The following is an 8072-nucleotide window of genomic DNA, read 5'->3' on the forward strand; positions in this document are numbered from 1 at the left end:
GGTTCTCTTTCACTATATTGTGGATCATTGCACCCCCATATGGTAGACTATCAGCATTACCCGAGTGTCATGCCTGATTGTGTGTAGTTAATGTATCGAGCATATAAGATATTCAGGTATAAGTTTTTTCCATAAAACACCCACCAGCTGCATTGTTCGCGACTGACTGTGTTATAGGATCCAGCCCTGTATAGAATTTCTCCATCAATATATTCTCCGAAAAATCATGATTTGGAGACTTCTACAAATACTCTTTAAATCTCTCCCAAGCTTCATATAGTTTCTCCCCCGGCGTTGTTTGAACTCATAAATTTTCTCATGAATTTCAGCCTTCTTGCTTTGGGGATACCACTTCTTGAAAAAAATCGAAACCATCTCCGCCCATGAAATAATATAATTTCGGGGCAGCTTTTCAAACCACACTCCGGCATCTCCGGGTAAAGAATATTTGAAGAGCCTTAGCTGAATAGCGTCTTGCGAAACATTATTTTGGATATGATTGGCACATATATCCACAAATTTCTGTAAGTGTTGATAGGGATCATTGTTGGTGGAATTCTGAAAATAGCCCTCAAGTTTGAACAACTAGTATAGAGAGGAATCAATCTGGACACTTGTAGCTCCAACCCGAGCATGAACAATAGCAGATGCATAGTCCTCCTCATCTATTAGCTCAGCAAATACATTCTCGTTCTCCCCAATAACCGGGGGGTTTTGTTGACCACCTTGATTACTACTTGCTCCTCGTTGATTATGATTCATGACCACTTGATTCACAAGGAATAACAAACAAGGTGTGATGGAATAATAAAAAGACTCAAGCTAAGTAATCACTATTTAGTAATTTCAAAACTGTATTCCCCAGCAACGAGCCAAAATTTGATACGCTCAAATTACATATTTTGTTAGCATAAAGCGAACGTTTTCAAACATAGTAACCCAACAAGTTTGGGGTCGAATCCCACGGGGAATATGGTGTGAAAAGGTTACTAAAATCATAGAATACTTTATTTAGGTCTAATGTCTTATTCGATGACTTTGTAGAAAGTTGGTTGTTTATGACTAATTGCTAACTAATTACTTTGGATTGTAATATATGGTAAAAGAAACCAAGGTTGTGTTCCCCCAGATGAATGCAATGCTTAGGGTTCTAATATGGTATACTTCTAATGGGTTGTTGTATGAATGCACTTAATCTCTAATGGAGTTCCTAATATTTCCCAATAATTAAGAATAATATTTCTTTATGATTTTCCCAAATAAGAAAGAGTTTGTACAAAAAACGATTAATTATGCCAAGTAAATTCCTCTTATTCCTAAGTGAATTTATTAAACAAGGTTTAAAGGCTTGAGTTCTTGTTATTAGCTCTTACTAAACCCTGATTATTTTCCCAAATAAACCAAGATTTATGGCATACGTTAATGTTTTCAACTGCCAACTAGCAATGAATAATGAATAACTAACAAACAATAACAACCCATTATGCATATATCACAACTAGAAACCCATTCTCAAAACACCCATCCTGGGTCCACAACCTTAGTTGAGAATTTAGCTACTCATAGAATTGATGAACACATAAAACATTGTAATTGAAATTGTTATTGAACTTACAAAGAGAATTGAAGGTAAACGAAAATAGAATAGTCTTGAAACCCTTGAAAAGTACAAAGAACTCAAAGTGCTCAATACAAGTCTTAAACTCAAGATGTCTGAAAAATAAAACCCTATCAGGTATTTATAAAAGTCAAAAACTCGGAACTAATAAAGACTAAACTGCCCAAGTCGGTTTGCAACTCGACGAACCGTCAATGTACATCAATGGTACCATCGAGTAACGATGATACACTTGACGATCTGCTGATAGAGAACCAAGCTACAATTTGTCAAACGATGGTGCACTTCGACAGACCGTCGAGCATGTTGACGGTCCGTCAATCTTCTCGTCCCTTTGCATCCCAAAGTTGCACAGTCTCTGAATTTCTCTGATTAAGCATAACCACGGCTTAATTGACGGTCCATCGAATAACGATGGTTCCGTATAAGTACATAAACAGTGCTGAGTCTTAAATTTCCTTATATTCACTTGCTTTAGCAGTCCGACTAATAAATACCTGCAACATACACAAAACACATCAAACTGACACAAACGCACTCGAAAACAAGTAGAACTTAGAGTTAAAAAGCATCAAATGTACCATAATTTCATGGCACATCACTGGGTGCCCGTCATGGCCTCCAGTTTGGGTCGTGCAAAACTTGCTATTAGAGCAGTTCTGTCCTAGGGTTATCTATAAGTTGTGTCTAGTAAAGTCTTGTTTATGGGTGTGTTATGTAGCACACTTATAAACAAGAGGCTGCAAGGCCTTTAGGATGGTTGTCTTTCCTTCTTATCTTAGATCATGTGTTAGAGTTGTGTCGTACGAGTTCATCTTTATAAACATGTTTTGATTAAAGCAATACCTGTGATAAGGAAAGCTTCAGCTAGCTAGAGAGGCAAGGCTTTGACAAATTAGGGTACCAATCGGGTGCCACCAATATATGCGGGCTAGGGTGAGTACCAAAGTGAGGCCCCATCTCGATCTTCTCAGACTCTACCTGTTCCAGAGGAGTTCAGAGAGGCTGCAGCTATAACACCCCTAATTCCTCTACCCAGTACGCCCAGCCAGGAGATACCAGATTTTATTCGATAATTGACTCGATTAGTGGCCGCTCGTGCCCAACATCAAGGTACGGGTGCTAGTTATACTGATAGGGCTGTAGTGTCAGGGTTTGATACTTCATCAATTTAGAACCTCCAGTGTTTATAGGATCAAACCCATATAAGGACCCACAGAGTTTTATAGATCAGATGCAGAGGACATTGAGGGTAATGCATGTTTCTGACACTCAGTTAGTAGAGTTGGCTTCCTACCGGGTGCGGGATGTTGTCATCCATTGCAATGAGACTTGGGAGTTGTCCTGAGGGACTAATGCACCTCCAGCTGTAAGGCGGGAGTTCATAGAGGCCTTCCTTCAATGCTATCTGCCAGCGGAGACCCGACGGGCTCGAGTTGATAGATTTTTGAGTCTACGCCAGGGGAATATGAGTGTTCGAGAGTATAGTCTTCACTTTAACTCACTAGCCAGGTATGCTCCTACGTTTGTAGCTGAGATGGTGGATCACGTACATGGGTTTACGATTGGACTTAAACCGCATTAGATTAATAATTTCATGACGGCCTCACTTAAGAAGGGTATGGATATATCTCGTATTCAGGCATATGCTCAGGGCCTTAAAGAGTAGAAGCAGCAGCAGCCAGCTGATCGAGGGCATGACAGGTGCCAACATGAAAGAGCTAGATCTTCTGGTTCTTTTGGCAAGTTTCGGGGTGGTCATAGACAGAAGTTTCCTAGGCGTCTAGCCTATCCAGTGTCTAGTGCACCTCCATAGATTCCAGGACCGAGGTTTGATCAATCCACTTATTCTAGGTGAGGCCAGAGTTTTAGGGCTTTCGGTTCCCAGTTCAAGGGTGATCCCGATTAGATAATGCCATCTTTGCCACGATGCGCTCAGTGTGGTAAGTTGCACGTCGGACAGTGCCGTTTGGGTTCAAGTGTGTGCTTTACTTATAGTTATCCAGGCCAGATTATGTGAGATTGTCCGTCGAGAAGAGGTGGAGGTATAGTTCAGCCGACAGGATCTGCAGCTAGTTCTTCGTCATCAGTACGCCCTACTGGGCAGGGTTCTCAGACATCAACCAGTCATGGCAGAGCTAGGGGTGGAGCATCTAGCTCAAATGATCCTCGTAAATGCATATTTGAATTAGTTGGTCGGTAAGATCTTGAGTCATCTCCCGATGTTGTTACAGGTACACTAACAGTCTCATCCCATAACGTATATGCATTGATAGATCCAGGTTCTACTTTATCATACGTCATTCCTTTTATTACTGGTAAGTTTGGGATAGTGTTACACCCCGTACTTTTATATGTTAAGTTTCTTCTTGATTTGGTTGCTATAGATTTAGGGAACGGAGTTATCTTCGAGGTTATATGAGATTAGACGTGTTCATCTTAAGTATACGAAGGTTTAAGTTCATGATTGGCATGTGTTGGAAGGATTAGAGGATGAACGAATCGAAGAGAATACGTTTGTCGAAAATGATTTTTGGGAAGTACGAAATACGGACCATAGTTTGAAAATACGGATCGTACTTTTGAATATGGACCGTATTTCCTTAGGGAGAGAGGGTGATTTTTGGCCTGTGAATTACGGTCCATATATACGGACTGTACATAAATATACGGTCAGTATTTCTGGTCGTATTTTTAAACCGGTTTCAAATATTTTATTATATATTTTGTATACTTGTTATTTTAACTCATTTTCTCCTCTTCCCCTGATCTCCAACCTTATAGAAAACCTTCTCCAAAAATATCTAATCAATTCCTAATAAAAATCAAGGATCAAAAGAGAAGAGCAAGTGTTTAAAGGTTATAAAGTGATTATAGAAGCTTGTTTCTCCTCTTGGTAGTGGTTTTGAAGGATACTTCAAGGTGAAACACTCTTAGAATTAATGTGTTCTTGAGTTTTGAGGTAAGATTCTATCTTAACTCCATGTTTATGAATTTGTATTGTGGTTATGTTAGGTTTAGAGGGAAAGGATTAAAGAGAAGGTTCAAATATGAATTTGAGTTTATGTTGAGATGCAATCTAACTTAAGCCATGTTGTTAATATGTTTTTAAGTTAAAACCTCGTTGTAAGGATATTAGTTGGTGTTGATATTGTATGGAGGATGTTATACTTGGTATAATTGGAAGAAGAAAGTGTATAAGTGTTGTATATTGGGTTGTTTTGATGTAAATCTTGGGGTGAGTAGTGACGTGGAATTAAAAAGACTTATATGAGGTTGTTGTTGTGTTGTTGGCTACTAGGCATACTGTAGTGACTAAGGAGATTAGAATGCTAGCTCGACAGTTTCATTGTGGGATTTTGTTGACGATTTGAGGTATAGACCTTTGACCCCACAGGCGTTATATATGTGTATATTATGTATTATCTATATGGGGTATGGGGAAGGTTACGACATTACATACGCACTACCACCTGATCAGCTGGTCACAAGATGATGATGCCCACAGAGGCTGACATGATATGATGGCCCTCAACAGCTTGACAGGTGTATGTATGACCAGGCGTTGTATAAGTATATACATATGTATACATGCAGTACTTATGCATATCATTGGCCCTCAGAGGCAGTTCTGACATGCAGGTTGCATTCATTTTATCCCATGTACTTTTATCTCTCCCTCATGTTACTTTTATGCCTTACATACTCAGTACTTTGTCTATACCGACATCATTTTTCTGGGGGCGCTGCGTTTCATGACCGTTGATTCAGGTAGACAGGTTGACGATCTGCCTCCGTAGGTTGTTGCTCAGCTAATATTGGAGCACTCCCTTATACTGAAGTTATTGTTGTGTTTGTGTTAGGCCCCGTGTTTTCGTACAATTGGAAATCGAGAAATAATTATGACTAGGGTGTTAGAAGGATATAAATTAATTTGTGAGAATATGACTATGTTGGTTATGGAATCTTTTATGCTAAGACCTCGGGGAAGGCCGAGGATAAATTTGGAATTTCGGAAATTAGTTTCGGGAATTACGAATCGGGACATTTCAAGAATTGGGCCAAAGAAATTACAACTCAATGAAGCCCAAAAAGAACAAAGGGGGCCGGCCATGTCTTTAAGGCCCAAGCCATTTTAAAGGGTCATGTGCTATGCACATGACCCCTAAAAGGATATATATTAAGGAATACTTAGTATTATCCAAGAAACAAATCACAAAATCAAGAACTCACCATCAAAAGGGGTTCGGCCGAAGTGCAAAAAGGAAAGAAGAGAAAAATTCCAAGCTTGTGTGGTGATTCAAAAATCTTGGTTTCTACATATTTGTGAAGCACTCAAGACGCTCTCCGACGTGGTATAATTAGTTTGGCACGGGGACGACGTTTTCGACAAGTCGGGGTTTCAAGAAAAGGTGAGAATTCTTACTCTTTTATGTTATAGAATTGATGTGAATGTGTTAAGCATTGGGAGTAGATGGAGATCCCGTAATTTTAACGTAAATAGAAAGTCGTGGGTGTGTGTGTGTAGTGTGTTTGGCCGTGAGTTATGGAAGAAAGAAATGACTTGAATTGATCTTGTTTAAGTTGGCATAATGTGTTGTTGTGATCCTTATATCGTAAATGATTGATTGTTGAATTAAATTGGCGGTGGAAAACGAATTTGGATGTTATCGGAAAGTGTATAACCTTGGTATCTTTATGTATATCAATGTATATTTTGGGTACTAGAGACTTTAGATATGACTTTATAATGATATTGATGAATTCGGAATGAAACGACGTTAGTTAGAATGTTCGTTGTGAATTTTAGTGTTTTGAAGAATTATGGAAATAAATTGATTTTGGTGCAATTTCGTGTATGGCTTAGATTGAATTTGGAATGTGTTTGACTAGTGTTGGATGGTTAAATGAATACAATTATGTGAATATAGAAGTGAGATTTTGAAAGTTGAATGGAAAGTTGCCAACGTTAGAAGTCATGTAGAACTTTAAAGCTAGAATGGTTTGATTGTTGTTTGGTTTGGTTGTTGATGTGTGGGCTGTTGTGGTTGGTTAATTTGAGCCGAGCTACGCCTCGGGGATGTTAGATTTATAGGGGAAATGCTGCCGAAATTTCGGTAGGCAAATATGGAGTTAAAGGCATTTTTGAGCCTAAGGATCTCATTTGGTAACTTTGACCATTTGCAGATTTTTGACGAAACGGGACGGGACTTTTGGAGGAGCTTACGACATCTGAGAGGTATGTAAAGCTTCCCAATTCTTTATTTGGCATATCTTAGTGTGTTAGTTGAATATGAGACCTTCCGGAGCATTTCTGCTCCTCGAAACCCGACCCACAGGAAAGTTACTATTCATTCAATTCGATTGAAGCCTAAAGGCTCCCTTTTGGCTAGAATGCCATCATTCGTCCGAAACCTATCGAAATGTGGTCGGGTAACCTAGAAATGATTATGTATGACCCTTGGCATATAACTGCTCATAAAAATATGTTCGCCACCTCACTTCGACTTGCGGTGGGTCCGCTACCCCCAAAATGCCCGAATTGCCCTTCGGGCCATCTTTGAGAACAGAGTTGAACGTACCACTTCTGATCTTTGGAACATCCTTCCACGGGGTATGTTTGGACTATTCGATGCACTAATCCATGTCTTGAACTATATAGACCATTTTGGAATCGTTTTGCAAAATGAAACCTTATGTCGACTAAATATTCGACTATTTTGTAATAGGATATGATTTATGAGTTTACTTTTTTTTGAAACACTATTTTGAAATACGATTTGCATTTGTTTGCTCACGACTCCGCTCGTGCCTTATCATGACTTCGTTCACCGGTTCCCGGGCCGGTTTTGATTCGTGCGCTGTATGATAAATTCGGCTGTATGCTGTGTTACGGTTCCCGAGGCTTCGCCATAGGGCCCGGTTCCGTTTGGAGTTATGCTGTGATATGGCTCGGGATGCGATACGCTCACCGATGATTATGATTATGTTCGGGGATGTACGGAGATTTGAAACCTTCTGGTGTTATGCTGTGTGTGGCGTCAGCGTCGGAGTGGCGACCACGTTCCTAAGCGTTTGCATGATTTCATTTGCATAGTATATACGTATATGATTTCGATACAGATTTTGACATACCAGTTTGTACCCCACTTTGACATTTGATTTGCTTTCGGTTTTTGATCCATAATTCTGTACTCCGTGCTTTACATGCTCAGTACATATTTCGTACTGACCCCCTCTCCTCGGGGGCTGCGTTTTATGCCCGCAGGTGCAGACATCGGTGATCCTCCGCAGTAGGCTTCACTTCTTGCTTTTCGGAGTACTCTTACTTGGTCCGGAGTCCACTTTTGGTACAGACTCCTCTACTCTGTATATATTTTGTATATTTGACAGTTTGGGTACGGCGGGGCCCTGTCTCGCCATATGTTATGTTTTGAATTCGTAGAGGCCTGTA

General features: G+C 39.9%; 1 non-coding gene across 1 annotated transcript; it reads left to right on the forward strand.

The window, feature by feature from the left end:
* The first annotated feature begins 221 nt into the window (after positions 1 to 221).
* LOC132642987 (small nucleolar RNA R71) lies at positions 222 to 326 on the forward strand. The gene has a single exon (XR_009583453.1). It is a non-coding gene; the product is annotated as a small nucleolar RNA R71 (small nucleolar RNA).
* The last annotated feature ends 7746 nt before the right edge of the window (positions 327 to 8072 follow it).

This window comes from Lycium barbarum, chromosome 5 (genome assembly GCF_019175385.1).
Source record: "Lycium barbarum isolate Lr01 chromosome 5, ASM1917538v2, whole genome shotgun sequence".
In the NCBI taxonomy this organism is placed as follows: domain Eukaryota; kingdom Viridiplantae; phylum Streptophyta; class Magnoliopsida; order Solanales; family Solanaceae; genus Lycium; species Lycium barbarum.